This window comes from Hordeum vulgare, chromosome 3H (assembly GCF_904849725.1).
Source record: "Hordeum vulgare subsp. vulgare chromosome 3H, MorexV3_pseudomolecules_assembly, whole genome shotgun sequence".
Classification (NCBI taxonomy): Eukaryota; Viridiplantae; Streptophyta; class Magnoliopsida; order Poales; family Poaceae; genus Hordeum; species Hordeum vulgare.
Window position 1 is genome coordinate 30,851,415 of NC_058520.1, and position 16,358 is coordinate 30,867,772.

Genomic DNA, 16,358 nt, shown 5'->3' on the forward strand with positions numbered 1-16,358 from the left:
ATTAGAAGGGAGGAGGAAGAAAGGAGATTAGGGAGGGGCTTAGAGCATCTCTAGCAGACCCCGTATAATGCCCTGACCCGTCAAATAACTACCAAAATATGGGTCTATACGGAAATTGCTGCCCGATCAGACCCCGCAAACGCGTCTGACACGTAAACTTTTTTGAGGGGCGCGGCAAAATCCTCTCCCCGACCCGCGAAAACACAGGTTTCCGCCTCGCCTATACGATGCATGTATCCGAGGAAAGCGGTTGGCGGGAGGGACATTTCAGCCCGTGCCCTTTCCCCACCCCCTTCCTCCGCCGCCTCGCCATTGGTTCCGCCCGTCCACCGCTGGCGATTCCGGCTAAATCTGCAGGCTGAATCGCGTCGCAGGGGCGCCCCTGCCCTCTTGCACCGAGCCGCTGCACCGGCTCCCCCGGATCCGCCAATCCACCGCGGCCGAAGAGCCACCGCCGGAGATGGAGTTGAGCTTGTGCGAGAAGTTTTTGCTCGAGGATTCATCCCACTCGGATGTTGAGACGATGCTTCTCACATTTTGCCAGCAGAGTTTGGTGATGGCCCTTGCCATGAAGGAGCACGAAGAAGAGAACCGAAAGAGGCGGCGAGGATCGACCGTCGGCCGTCTTTGCATTCCTCGAAATCGCCATCTCAGGAACGAGATGCTGATGCAAGACTACTTTGCGGCCAATCCAACATATCTGTCGCACCTATTTCGAAAAAGGTAACGTATCAGATCCATCTTTGTAAAATTTGTTCAAGTTTGCAAGGCCAATTGTCGATATTTTACTCAAAGAAGAAATGTCACGGGCTTGAAGGGATTGAAGGTATACTAACAAGTAGACCTTCTTGTTGAGGTAAAAGTAGGAGGACACATACTTAGGCTTTGTTCCGTTACACCTCTTCCCTAGGAGATTGGAGGGGATTTGAGGGAATTTTGATTTGTAAGGCCTTATTTGGTTTGAGCCTAATCCACATGTATTACCTGGGGTTTCATCCTGACCCATGTGTATTAGACAGACGTGGAATCATTACCCGGTGATGCCCAAAGGCTCATTTGTTTTAGCCTAGACATGGATTTTTCACTCGTCAATCCACTTCCACTTGAATCCACGGGGTAAAAATAAATCGTCCCAGATGGATGGAACAAATCCACTACGATGGAGAGAAGCATTGACACGTTTGGATCAATTCCACTAGGGGATTGATTCCCTAGTAACCAAACAAGGCCTAAAGAATTTAATTCCTGCCAAAATCTCTTCAAATACATGTCAACCGAACGAAGCCTTAATTAGGAAAAAGGAAGTGCACTAGAGATTCTTGTTATCGATCGTAATACAGTATGTGCAGTGAGTGCGTTTGCATCTTGCTGCCCTTGGATAGCTAAGCTCTACGATCAGCTTGGCTCATTTGGTCTTAGCTAGACACAAGCAAGCGTTTGTTGTTTGGTTACGTCGTCTCTGGTCATTTTGGCTGCCCGGCTAGGGCAAGCATTTAGGTGCAGTCATCCACTAGATTACCACCAAAAGCTAGAAAACATTTTACAGATCAGGAACAGTGGCCAGAAATGCCTCTTGAATATTTCATGTGTCCTCCTTTAACAAAAAGAAAGGCAGGCAGACCTAAACAGAATAGATTCAAAGCATGGTTTGAAAAAGGTGAGAGTAGTAAGAAGGGCAAAAAGGACAAGAAAGATGCAAAGCCAAAAAGGGCTCAAAAGGGTAACAAAAACACATGCAAAAGGTGCCAAATACTTGGGCACAGAGAGGGATCCAGACTATGAATTTCTCTCCTCCTAATCCGAGAAAGTATGTGCTTGTTTATTTGTGTTTGTTCATATTCTGATTTTGTTTAAATTATAAATATGTGGCATGCTTTGTTGTTTTCAGGAGGAAGCTTCCAAGTCAGCCTATTGTTGTTGAACAGTGTTGGCCAACAAAAAGAGCAAGAGTGAGTGACAGCAGAAGGCAAACAAGTCAGTGGATGGAACAGTTTGGTGCTGCAAGTGACGAAATTGAAGCTGTGCACACTGTCGAAACTGTCGAAACTGAAGCTGTGCACACTGTCGAAACTGAAGTTGTGCACACTGTCAAAACTGAAACTGAAGCTGTGCACACTGTCGAAATTGAAGTTGTGCACACTGTCGAAACTGAAACTGAAGCTGTGCACACTTCGAAGCTGTCGAAACCGAAGCTGATATCGAGTTTCATGAGGCGATAGCATCGAGTCCAGTGAAGAAAACCAAGATGATCAGTGAACTTATATGTGCAGTACAACCAGAAACAAGAAATGTCAAGGCGAAGAAGGGTACACGGCGTGGTCGGAAGAGATAGAACTGTTGATCATTTGAAATTTATGGCATGTAATAAAATTTGTTGGGCACTATGTACCCACATGTTTCCATCAAAACTTGTTTGATTATTATTGTTTTCAAACTGAATTTCAAATTTGATGAAGAATAAAAATTTTGGTTTAAATTCAAATTTGGAGTAAGTTGAACTTTTGACTCGGGTATGATGTTTCAATGCTACCACAACAACTCAAATATGGTTGTTATGTCATCATTCTGAGCTCTTTTCTTAAGTTAGAGCCATAGTCATGAAAAATGTGTGACAAACGACCTCATAAGGTAGGGTAAACGCCATCTTCTTAAAGACATTTTCCTGCAAATGTATATAAACCATGTTTATATATATTTTTGGTTTCTATGCAACATAATAGGACTATGGACACAAGTTTTGATTTTTTTTGAATTATTTGTGCTCATTTGAAAAATAGTCAACTTTTTTACAAAAATGTTGACCGACTCAAAATCAAAGTTTATATTTTTGTTTGCTAAGTATGTGATGTAAAATGACAATGTGTGCTGGTTTTATATTTTTTTGATTTTTTTGAATTAATTATGTTCAACCCTAGCTCATTTCGTCGATATCGTGAACGTGTGAATTTTGCTTTTAAACTTTGCATATAACAAGTTTCCATTTTTTTTATAGCAACTCAGTTGAATAAGTACACAATGTGTGCTGGTTTTGTATTTTTTGAATTTTTTTTGAATTACTTATGCTCTATCCTAGATCATTCCATCAATAACATGAATTGTGTGAATCTTTTTCATTTAAACATGGATATAACATGAATTAATTTTTTTATAGCAACGTAGTTGCATCAGTAGACAGTGGGAGAAAGTTTCATATTTTTTTGATTTTTTTTTGAATTTTTTGTGCTCAACCTAGCCCACTGCAACCCAAACCCCGAAAACCCCATCCTAAACCCCTCCATAGTACATTGTACATTGTAACAAAATCCCTTTTTCTTGAAAGCATTTTCCTGCAATTGTATATATAAACCATGTTTATATTTTTTTTTTATTGCTATGCAACATAATAGGACTATGGGCACAAGTTTTGATTTATTTATTTTTTTTAATTATTTGTGCTCATTTGAAACATAGTCAACTTTTTCACAAAAACGTTGACCGACTCAAAATCAAAGTTTATATTTTTGTTTGCTAAGTATGTGATGTAAAATGACAATGTGTGCTGGTTTTATATTTGTTTGATTTTTTTTGAATTAATTATGTTCAACCCTAGCTCATTTCGTCGATATCGTGAACGTGTGAATTTTGCTTTTAAACTTTGCATATAACAAGTTTCCATTTTTTTATAGCAACTCAGTTGAATAAGTACACAATGTGCGCTGGTTTTGTATTTTTTGATTTTTTTTTTTAATTACTTATGCTCTACCCTAGATCAATACATTAATAACATGAATTGTGTGAATCTTTTTCATTTAAATATGGATATAACATGAATCAATTTTTTTATAGCAACGTAGTTGCATCAGTAGACAGTGGGAGAAAGTTTCATATTTTTTTGATTTTTTTTAAATTTTTTGTGCTCAACCCTAGCTCACTGCAACCCTAAACCCCATAACCCCGGAAACCGCATCCGGAACCCCGCCATGTTTATAGCCGTCGATCATTGCTGAGTGAGCGGTTGGATCTGACCCCGCCATGTTTGTGATCCGCCCGCGATCCGCGTGTGCTGATTGGCTAGCGAGCGGGGGTTTGGATCGAGGGCCCGAGTGAGGGCCTGTCCGTTGGATCTAGTCAGTTCGGTGAAGATCCGACGATTGGAAGTGAATCAGTGCATGGATGTGGCGTACGCGCCTCTGACTTCGTGTGCTTCTTTGTTGCATGACACGCGTCGGTTTTTCTGCATGCATGCACGCGTCGCATCAGAGCCATTAGCAGCGCATCGAGGACCGCAGTCTGAATGGGCTCTGAATATGAGGGGCGTGCTCGACGCGGTGCACCGACGAAAGTCTGAACGGCGGGCGTGCTCGGCGCAGTCCTCGACGCAGTGTGTCAATGGGCAACGCACCTTTTGATCCAATAGGCAAACGCAAATGGGCGGCATCCATTAATTGCTGCAACTGAATCGACGAACCGCAACCGACACAGCCCAAAACCTGCTATTTAACCCTCCTCTGCCCCGTGCACATCTTCATCTTCCTCCTTGCCCTCCTTCTCCCCAGCCCCCCCCCCCTCGCATCACATCCAAGCAACCGCAAGCCCCGGCATGGAGTTCCACGCCCCGATGTTCCAAGCGCCCGGCACCAGGCCGGAAAGGATGTACCCCGCTGGGGTCGTCGTGGAGAACCAACTCCGGGTCTGGGCCATGTCGCGCTGGCGGGGTGGACGGGAGTTCGCGGGGCTCTTCCTTCGCGCCCTCTATCGCCACCTTCCTGTGGGAACTCCGCAGATGTTCACCATCGACGAGTCTCGCATGGGAGGAACGGACATGATCGTGCGCTTCCGCAACCCCTACGACGCGTATCACCTCCTCGGCCGTGTCTGGTTTGGCGGGTGCGAGTTCATCTGCTTCACCACCTACAACATCTTCACCGACCTCGACAGCATCTGGCCCAACGAGCACGCCATGCACACCCTCCCCTACAACCTCCCGCCGGCCGACGACGAGGAGTGAAGACGCGCGCCCGTCGCCCCTCCATGCCGGGTTTATCGTAGTTTAATCTTTCTTATCTATCGTATCTGTAATGTTAAACACTATCTTATCTGTAAGTTTATTGTAATCGCCCGTACTATTGTGCCCTACGTACTGTTGTGCCAGTTTATGTGATGATGCCCGTGTTTATATCAGGCCCGTTTATATCTTATCTATGTTGTGCACATCTATGTGTTTATCTGTCAGTTTATATATTTATCAGTGACGCAGTGCACTAGGTATTGGGTTGATCCTTTCTTCTCACCATTCATGGTTCTGTGTTTATCTTGTCACCATTCACCAGGAACTAATCTCTCGTTTGATTGACCCAGGAGCGGCAAGGCAGCAATGGAGGGGGGGAAATGGAGCACAGCCGCAGCGACCAAGGGGCGGGCCAGAAAAGAAGCAGCCAGAACCTGTTCCAGCCAGGCCCGTTCCAGCCAGAACAGGCGATTCTGCAGCAAGTAAGGGCCAGAAAAGAAGCAGCCAGAACTTGTTCCAGCCATTGTTCCACGCATCACAGGCGATTCTGCAGCGAGTAAGCCCCAGAAAAGGAGCAGTCAGAAGACGTGCCCGACGTTCCTCACGTGTAGTTGCCCCGTGTAGTACTAGCTCTGTAGATTTTATACTTGTATCTTGCAGTCCGCTTAGGCCATGTTTGTAAATAATACAAATCAGATTAGATGTTCAACCCTGTTAAGATAAATGAATTTGGATTGTTGTATATAATCCGTCGTTTTTATTTCCTATTGAAAATCATACATGACCAGTCAAATAATTTTGGGCCTGGTTATTCCTATTGAAATCAGTAGTACCTTTTGTAAATTACACCTTTGGGCCTGGTTATAATCCGTCGTTTTTATTTTGGGCCCAACATCTATTCGCCAGCCCACGAATAATTTTTTTGTACTGAAACTGAACTTTCTTTGGTCTCGCACTCGGCAGCCCAATTTTGTTTTTTTACTGCAAACTGAATTTGGATGTGTACTCTGTTAACTGAAGAACAAAAAACAGAGGAAACACAACATGAAAACTGAATAATTTGTGTTTCAAACTGCTGATTCATTTAAGATACATGAACTTGTCATGGCGCACAGATCACATCATCTACACTGGACAGATCTAAATGCCCCCTCTAATGACGATGAATAGCAAGTAAAACATAAACAGAGCAATGACACAGCAATAAAAAAACACTGTCATGATATTTGCTTGCTTCTTCAAATCGATCATCTCCCTTTGATTTTTCTTTATCTTCTTCAGTTCATCGGTCAGTTCAGACTCCAAGTACCTCGCCATCGGCACAACTCTGCCCGTCCCTCTGTCCGAGCTCCCCCAATTCTCCATCTGCGGCACCCCGCCCAAATTGAGCTCCCAGGTTGCGGCCACGCTAGAATCAATGTAGCCCTCAGATTTAATCCTGTGAACATATTCATCAATCCACTCGAAATGTGTGCATCTCTTCAGGATCTGCAAACCACAAAATGAACCCTAAATCTCAAATTCGAGGAGAAAAAACAAAATATGGAGAAATCAAAGCAAACAACAGCGAAAGAACGGGCTTAGAACCGAGATCTAACCTTGCCATCCCTTCCTGCCATTGGTTTGCTCAAGCATTTCACAAACTCCCGCCCAAGATTGCCATTCTCATCCGTCTTAGTCACCAACCGTTTGAGAGGCTCTGGGCGTGGACAGTTAGGGCACCTTGTGAGCATCACTGGACCATACTGACGCCAGTTTGATTGCATGGCGGAGGAGGTGGACATCTGCACTAGGTCGCCAGAGACCCGAGGAAGAAGAAGAATGGGGAAAGGGTAAAGCAATGGGCGGCGGCGGACGGACGGGCACGGGCGGAATCGCTTCTAGCCGCAACGAGGTAGGTCCCGCGCTTACTGGACAAGTGGTGGGTCCCGCGCTTACGTGGATACATTGTGGGTCCAACACATAACACCTTATGAGGATATCAGTTCAGCTTAAGGGCCATGTCGCACAGGAGCTATTTACTCGCTCAAAAGTGTCGCTGCCGAGCCATTCTGTCGAACAACGTCTCATTCCATCCAATTTCCAGGAAAGACGTCGCACAGGAGCTATTGGCCCGTGGATCGACTGTGTACCTCGAACTTATTCTAACAATACAGTATGTGCAGTGAGTGCGTTTGCATCTTGCTGCTCTTGGATAGCTAAGCTTTACGATCAGCTTGGCTCATTTGATCTTAGCTAGACACAAGCAAGCGTTTGTTGTTTGGTTACGTCGCCTCTGGTCATTTTGGCTGCCCGGCTAGGGCAAGCATTTAGGTGCAGTCATCCACTAGATTACCACCAAAAGCTAGAAAACATTTCCTGTACCAAATTCCAATGCTTGGTTGGCTAGGTTAGGATAGTTTTTGCTATAGATCCAAACGCACAAGGGGTATCTTGATAACAATTTTTCGAAAAATACATGTGGCCTCGCAGACTTAGTCACAGCACACAAGGGGGTGACGAAACCAAAGGTTCCGGCAACGGCAGCACATGCCCTGTGCACATCCTATCATCCTCTAGCTGCCCTATAAATACCATCCATATCTAACATATGAGATGCGTACACTGCTCACTGCTGGTCACAACACAAGTCAAGCAGCGGCGCATCCAGCAGCCGTGTAGTTCTACCTAGCTCGTACGTACTACTTCTATCCGCGCACCTCCTCTTGCGATCTTTGGTTCATTCTCGTAAGTAAGGGGGAAAAAGAAGAGCAGAAGATGAGCACCGCCAAGACATCGTGGCCGGAGGTGGTGGGCTGGCCGGCGGCACAAGCCGTGACTCAGGTCGGCACCGACAGGCCCGACGTCGCCATCGAGGTGCTCCCGTCCGGCACCAGCGTGGCCCCTGGGTTCAACAGAGAGCGGGTCCGTGTCTTCTTCGACGGGACTGGCAGCGTCGCTGCCACACCCGTGGTTGGTTAGGCCCGCCGCGCCGCCATCATCGTGTGTCGATGTTACCGGTCGAGGGATCATATTGAAAGAGGGGTTTAATCTTATTTCTATCGTTTAGAGGTAGAAAATGTACTTTGATTTCGTTACTGTACTAGTTACGAATGGGGCCCTTGGCTTCTTAGAGGCTTGAAGCCGAGGGTATACTCTTTTCGGTTGTATTGTCTCGATGTAATGTTTTCAGTTAATAAAATACCTTTTGCCAAAGAAAAGAAACGATTGGAGACCTTCATGCGAGGAGCTGACATAGCTGTAATCGTAGTGGGCTTGAATGAACCCAACAAATGTTGGTAGTGCAACACAGTTTTAGGGCTCCTTTGATACAAAGGAATTTCATTGGATTTTTGAAGGATTTGGATCCTTAGAATTTTTTCCTACGATGGTCGTTTGATTCGTAGGATTGAAATCCTTTGAAATTTTTTCATAGGATTCATTTGTACTACATTTTGGAGAAAAATTTTCATCCACCCAAACTTCTTTGTAGAATTCCTTTGTTTTTCCTGTGCTATCAAACACACTTCCAAATCATGTAGTGTAGAAAAGGACATGTCACTCTATTCCTACGTTTTTCCTATTCTTGCATTTTGAGAATCCTACGAATCAAAGAGGCTATTACCATATAGGGGCTCCTTTGATTCATAGGATAGGAAAAATGAAGGAATAGGAAAAATGGAGGATTGACATGCCCTGTACACTTGAATCCTGTGGATATGGAAAACACGGGATTTGGCACCAGTGGGTGCTTGATGGGAGCATAGAAAAAACATAGAAACTCAAGACATTATAATATTACTATTTTGAAGGGTGTGCATTCTAACCGTTGGTCACTAAGCTAGCCGTTAGGCTGCAGCAGTATATATAGAAGATGTGCACTTCATACAGCTCTAAGAACAAGTTTCCATTCATATGCACCAGAATGCTGCATGCAAGTCCGTCTGTAAAACCTGTAGTCTCACCATCAACTTCAAGATCAATTGTCTCATTTGATTGCAGATGATGGCCTTGTCGCTCAGACAAGCAATATCGATCAGCCATCTACATGCATCAGATTGTTAGCATACTATTTTTACAGGGCACAATTGATATTTGTTCAGAATAGAATGCTTGAGAATTTAATTAAATCTGAGAATATTTTTTTGGACCTAATAGCTGCAAAGAAAATCCCCAAATCCTGAGATAACAAGTTCGATCTAAAAAATCGGAGAAAATCTACAACAGATTGCTAACTAATACTAAACAGATCAATCTAATCTATGTGTACAATAGCTACAAATTCATGGGATGCAAAGGAGGACCGGATCTGGTTTTTGGATCGTACCTTGTTGCCGGACATCGAGCAGGGAGGAACAGAAGGCCAGGCGGCCGGCAGAGGTGCTTAGCAGAAGGCCAGGCGGCCGGCCGAGGAGCAGGGCAGAAGGCCGGACGACCGTGGCGGCGCAGCATGATTATGTCGATGCGAAAGGGACTGGGAAGCGTGTAGATGTTAATCATGTTGCTCATGTAGGATTAGGAAAGAAAGCCAAACCGAGTCCTAGTAGTATTAGGATTCCTAGTCCTAGTCTATTTCCATAGTCCCTTGTGGACGTGTATAAAAGACACCCTAGGGGTGTTGATTGTAACACCAGGAAAACGAAAAGCAATACAAAGCAAAGGCACGACACGGGCCTTTAGCCATCAAATCCATCGATCAGTTTTATTCGTGTCGCTAGTTACGCAAGTTCCGTCAAGTAACCGGCCGAAGCAAGAATCGCGTAGGCACGCCTGTACAGCTGCATACGCACGTTCAAAAGCCAACAATTGGTATCAGAGCCTCGACGATCTATGATCTACGATGACGGACAGCGACGCTGAGTCGGTCAAGTCCGGCAGCGGCGGTGCCAAGGCGAACAAGAACGGCGACAAGGTCAAGAAGGGCGTCAAGTCAGCAACCAGTGGTGGAGGAACGAGCGGCGCTAACGTCCAGGCGCATCGCAACATCCCCATCCAGTACCCGATGCTCACCGACGCCAACTACGGCGTGTGGGCGGTGAAGATGAAGATTATTCTCCGAACCCTTCGAGTGTGGCAGGCAATCACGGACGACGACGTCGATGACGAGTCCGACGAAGGTGCCATGGCCGCCATAGCCCAGTCTGTGCCGGATTCCGTGCTGATGACATTGGCGGAGTTCGAGACGGCAAGAGAGGCGTGGAACGCACTCAAGGAGATGAGGATCGGAGAAGATCGCGTCACCAAGGCAAGGGCACAAGTGCTGAAGCGCCAATTTCACAAGTTGCAGATGGAGGAAACTGAATCGGTGAACGACTATGCCATGCGTCTTACTACTCTGGTGGGAGAGATCCGCGCGCTTGGTTCAAAGCTCGAGGAGACCGAGATCGTGGAGAAGTTTTTCAGTTCAGTGACTGATAAATTCACGTACATCATCGGCACGCTCGAGCAGCTTTACGACATCGACGACATGACCATAACGGAGGCGATCGGACGATTGCGGACATGGGAAGAGAATGCTCGTGGCTGTCGGAAAGGCAAAGGAGGAGGTAGTGACCAACTCATGTACTCGCGCACAGACTGGGAGGCCCCAAGTAGCAAAGGAAGGCGTGACGGTGGCGAAGGCTCAAGCAACACGAAGGGCGATGGACAAACCGGAAAAGGCAAAGGAAAAGGCAAACCACAAGGTCGTGGTAAGGCGGGCCAATCTAAAGAGCAGAAACCACGGAACTTGGACTTGTCCGAGGTCAAGTGCTATAACTGCAATAAGATGGGTCACTTTGCGAAGGATTGTCCAAAGCCTAACAAGCGGGAGATCAAGGCAAATTTGGCAAAGCAGGAAGACGAAGGTCCAGGTCTTCTGATGGCCGAAGTTTGTGATCTCGCTGAAACGGTGGTTGTAAAACCAAGCCGGAAGGTGCTACTTCATGAGGAAAAAGTGACACCAAAGTTATCCGGTGATCAGAACGTGTCGTGGTATCTCGACACGGGTGCCAGTAACCACATGACGGGGTGCAAGGAGAAATTCCTCGAGCTGGAATACGATGTTGAAGGCTCGGTCAAGTTCGGTGATGGTTCAGCTGTGGAGATTTGCGGGCAAGGATCTGTCCTCTTTGAGGGTCTCACAGGCGAACATCGCATACTCATCGGAGTGTACTACATCCCACGGCTGCGCAACAACATCATCTCTATTGGGAAGCTTGACGAGAATGGATGCAAGGTGAATATAGAGAGCGGAGTGATGACGATCTTCGACAACCTCCGAAACGTGCTAGCTCGTGTTAATCGCACACGGAATAGGCTCTATATCCTCAACCTTGATCAATCCCAACCGGAGTGTTGGCTTGCCAAGAGTGATGATGATTCGTGGTTATGGCATGCTAGATTTGGACATGTTAACTTCTACGCCTTGAAGAAGATGTCAAAGATGCAGATGGTATCCGGGATGCCAGTTATCGACCATGTTGATCGAGTATGTGACGGGTGCTTGGTTGGAAAACAGCACCGCAGGCCATTCCCTGCTCAGTCTACCTATCGTGCAAGTGATGCACTCGAGCTGCTCCATGGTGATCTATGTGGCCCTATCACCCCGGCAACTCACGCTGGAAAGAAGTATTTCTTCCTTGTGGTAGACGACTACTCGAGATATATGTGGGTCATTCTCCTACGATCTAAAGATGAGGCGTTTGAAGCGTTCAAGAAATTGAAGACTGCAACAGAGATGGAACACAAGCTGAAGGTTCGCGCTCTACGGACAGATCGCGGCGGAGAGTTTACGTCGAATGAGTTCAACGACTACTGCGAGAAGATTGGCATAAAGAGGTTCCTCACGGCACCTTACACGCCGCAGCAGAATGGGGTCGTTGAAAGGCGCAATCGAACCGTCGTTGACATGGCAAGGAGTTTACTCAAGAGCAAGAACCTGCCGGGGACTTTTTGGGGAGAAGCTGTCTCGACGGCGGTCTATCTTCTCAACCGGGCTCCAACGAAGGCGGTGGTCGGCAAGACTCCGTATGAAGCAATTTACGGACGTAAGCCGAATGTGTCTCATCTACGGACATTCGGGTGCGTGGCACATGTGAAGATGGCGGAGCCGCACCTCTCAAAGCTTGCCGATCGTAGCACCAAGATGGTGTTCATCGGATACGAGAGCAGTTCTGGCACCAAGGCATACCGTTTCTACGATCCACAAACCAAGCGTCTACGGATTTCACGCGACGTCGTGTTTGAAGAAAATCAAGCGTGGAATTGGAGCGCCGCAGCCGACGATGCTCCAAACAGTAACATATTTGCAGTTGAATTTCCAACTGATGATGATGCAGGGGAGGATGTCCAGGTGATTGGCAAGACACCCAACCAAGGTGACCACAATGGTAGTGATCATCATGGTGCCGACACCGACGATGACGCGCATAGGTCGCAAGGAGATAGCGACAACGCCGCGCACGACACAGGTGGAGATCTCGACGACAACATCGACAACGAGGCGCATAGTGACGACGACAATCAAGATGATGGTCACGGTCACGACGACTACGCCGACGACACGGATGTCGATGACACACCAAGGTCTCAGCCGTCTTCCTCAAGTGCATCAACACCGACACAATTTGTGTCGCCTCCTTCGCAAGCCACAACGGACTCCTCAGGGCCTCGTCGCTACAAGACCCTCAAGAAAGTCTACAAGTACACAAAGCCAGTTACCCTCGAGTACTCCGGACTATGTTTGTTCGGAGTTGAGGAGCCGGCGAACTTCGTAGAGGCGAGAAAAAGTCCTAGCTGGACGCACGCCATGGATGAGGAGATGAAGGCAATTGAGAGCAATGGCACGTGGACTTTGGTAACCCGACCTCCAAACCAAAAGACGATAGGTTTGAAGTGGGTTTACAAGTTAAAGAAGGACACGGAGGGTGCCATTGTGAAGTACAAGGCAAGACTCGTTGCAAAGGGCTACGTTCAACGTCAAGGAGTTGACTATGATGAGGTGTTTGCACCGGTTGCTCGAATCGAGACGGTGAGAGTGCTCCTAGCTTTGGCAGCACAAGAGGATTGGAAGGTTCATCATATGGATGTTAAATCCGCTTTCCTCAACGGCGATCTCACAAAAGAAGTGTACGTGGAACAACCCCTCGGCTACGAGAAGAAAGGCGAAGAAGGGAAAGTTTACAAGCTCAAGAAGGCACTTTACGGGTTAAAGAAAGCGCCAAGAGCTTGGAACTCAAAGTTAGACCGAAGTCTGGTCTCGCTCGGGTTCAAGAGATGTCCCCTCGAGCACGCAGTCTATACAAGGAACTCCAAAGGCTCAAACCTGCTAGTTGGAGTTTATGTCGACGATCTGATTATCACCGGAGATAGCGTACAAGAAATTGAACGTTTCAAGGCGCAAATGAAGAACAAGTTTTGCATGAGTGATCTGGGATTACTCAGCTATTACTTGGGCATCGAAGTGAAGGAAAGCTCCGGAGAGATTTCCCTATGTCAATCGGCTTACGCGGTCAAGTTATTGGACAAGTGTGGCATGTCAGATTGCTACGCGACACAAGTTCCAATGGACCAACGTCACAAGTTGAGCAAGCGTAACTCAAATCCGCCGGTGGACACCACAATGTATCGAAGCGTTGTGGGTAGCCTAAGATACTTGGTGCATACCCGACCTGACTTGGCTTATTCAGTCGGGATTGTGAGTCGTTTCATGGAGAAACCGACAACGGAACACATGAGCGCGGTCAATCAAATTCTACGCTATGTGAAAGGCACAATTAATCTTGGCTGCACGTACAGAAAGGGAAAGGAAGGATTGATCCTTCGTGGATATTCAGATAGTGACATGGCAGGTGATGTTGATGACCGAAAGAGCACAACGGGCATGGTTTTCTACCTTGGCCCGAATCCGATTAGCTGGAATTCTCAGAAGCAAAAGGTGGTGGCACTGTCTTCATGCGAGGCAGAATACATAGCGGCAAGCACGGCGGCTTGTCAAGCAGTGTGGCTGAGAAGACTCCTAGCTATTCTTGCAAAGCGGGAGGTGCAGAAGGTGTCATTAAAGATTGACAACCAAGCTGCAATCTCATTATGCAAAAATCCGGTTCATCACGAAAGGTGCAAGCACATAGATACCCGGTTCCATCATATCTGGGAGTGCGTTGAGGAAGGGATGATAGAAGTTCTGCACGTGAATACGAAGGCCAACTTGCCGATATTTTCACCAAGTCCCTCGGTCGACAGAAGTTCATCGAGATGAGGAGGAAAGTCGGAGTGCAAGAAGTGAAGTCAAGCAACAAGATTAAGGAGGTGAATGTAGATGTTAATCATGTTGCTCATGTAGGATTAGGAAAGAAAGCCAAACCGAGTCCTAGTAGTATTAGGATTCCTAGTCCTAGTCTATTTCCATAGTCCCTTGTGGACGTGTATAAAAGACACCCTAGGGGTGTTGATTGTAACACCAGGAAAACGAAAAGCAATACAAAGCAAAGGCACGACACGGGCCTTTAGCCATCAAATCCATCGATCAGTTTTATTCGTGTCGCTAGTTACGCAAGTTCCGTCAAGTAACCGGCCGAAGCAAGAATCGCGTAGGCACGCCTGTACAGCTGCATACGCACGTTCAAAAGCCAACAAAGCGGTTCTCGTTTTTTACGACTGGTCCGTCAAAACCTACGCGAGCATATTATTTACCGCGAAAACCGTGAGCGTGCGGGTGAGCGAGCGGCGTGCGCGCGCTTTTTTTCCCGTCAGGATTCTTTCCGAGAGCTTCGATCTCTTGGAAACTTTCCAGTGAAACAGAGAAGGGGAAACCCCATAGGATTGATTCCCAAGGTTTCTATTCCTGTGAATCAAAAGATCACCGAAGGAAAAAAAAATCCATAGGATTAGAATCCCATGAAAATCCTACACAAATCCCATGAATCAAAGAAGGCTAAAGTAGACCAAAACTTGTTGCATAAGTTGGATTATCGTAATCTTTCGTAATGCTAAATGTGGAGAAAGAAGGAGAGATCTGCACCCAGGAAATCAAGTATCAAAGGACCCGGGCAATAGGTTTATGACCGAACTGAAACCAGAGCAGGGAATAGCAGGATGCCTATGTTTCCAATACAGAAATCCTTAACAGAACTCCAGTACGCTGCATGGCGGTGGACCGATCAAGTAGCTCATCAAGACATTTGATCCTTAACAGAACTCCAGTACGCTACATGGCGGTGGACCGATCAAGTAGCTCATCAAGACATTTGATTTGATTTATTTTTCTACGGGGACGCATTTGATGTCACACAAACTGCATTTACCAATTTGCACACATTTCTCTTGAGCGAGGGGATTTGTAGAATTATCAGTCATTTTACCAACACATAACCTGCATGTTTTCTCTCATATGCAAAGTCGGGTTACTATTCTTACACACTAGTCATGGACACACTGAATTCGCAGAGTTTCAAAATTGGTGAGTACTGTATGATGTAAAGATATGCATACTTTGAGAAAAGTAAGTGGTTTTGAAAATCCACCAGAATGCAAAGAGAGACCCAAGTCCAACTATATTCAGACAAGATTACAGTTAACTTTGGTGCCAATCTGTTGCAGTTATCTATGAGTAGGTTATTCCCTTTTTTTTCATTCAGAATATAATATAAAGATATTGGAAAGGAATCAGATTTCTGGGCTGGGTGAAGAGAAATTTAAACCGGAAACTGTCAAATCGGAGCTGTAACGCACTTGATTCTGAGAGAAAAGACAGTTCACGAAATTTGAACTTCTGCCAATTTGTGGCACCAAACTGAATATCCTGTGTACTACGAGAGAACCAACAAACTGAATCCCTAGAAGGACATACCTCACACGCACAAATAATTGCCTAAATAGATAGCTAGGCTGAAGCCAACAAACAGAGAAGCAGAGCAGGACGTCAACAAATTTTGTGAAAGTAAAGCCCAGCGCCCAGCAGCAGCAAGCACGGGGACAAGAGGAGAGCAAGGATTGGGAAAAAAGTTACCTTGCACGCAAGCTGAAGCAGGGCATCTCCATATCCAATCAGAACTTATGCCGGGCTTGCAAAGAGAGCTAATAGGGCTGCAAACTTGAACAAGAAAGCCACTTGAAAATTTATACCCAGATGTTCATTTTAAACAGAAAAGGTCAGGTGATAAACTCCAAGCTTCAGGTTACAATTTCATGTTTTTGAGTTCATTTAATAGACGTATCGCAAGGGAAGAAGCAAAGTAAGGATATCTATAAGTTCAACAGCGTTATGTGCAGAGATTTACAGACGAACATACTTGATCATATTAGTAGGAATTCTGTGGAAGTGAAGGATCATCCACAAAATTGAAACAGATTGATGCAACATTACTAGTAAGGACTCGGCAAAAATAAAACTGGGAAGATACACACGTACGAG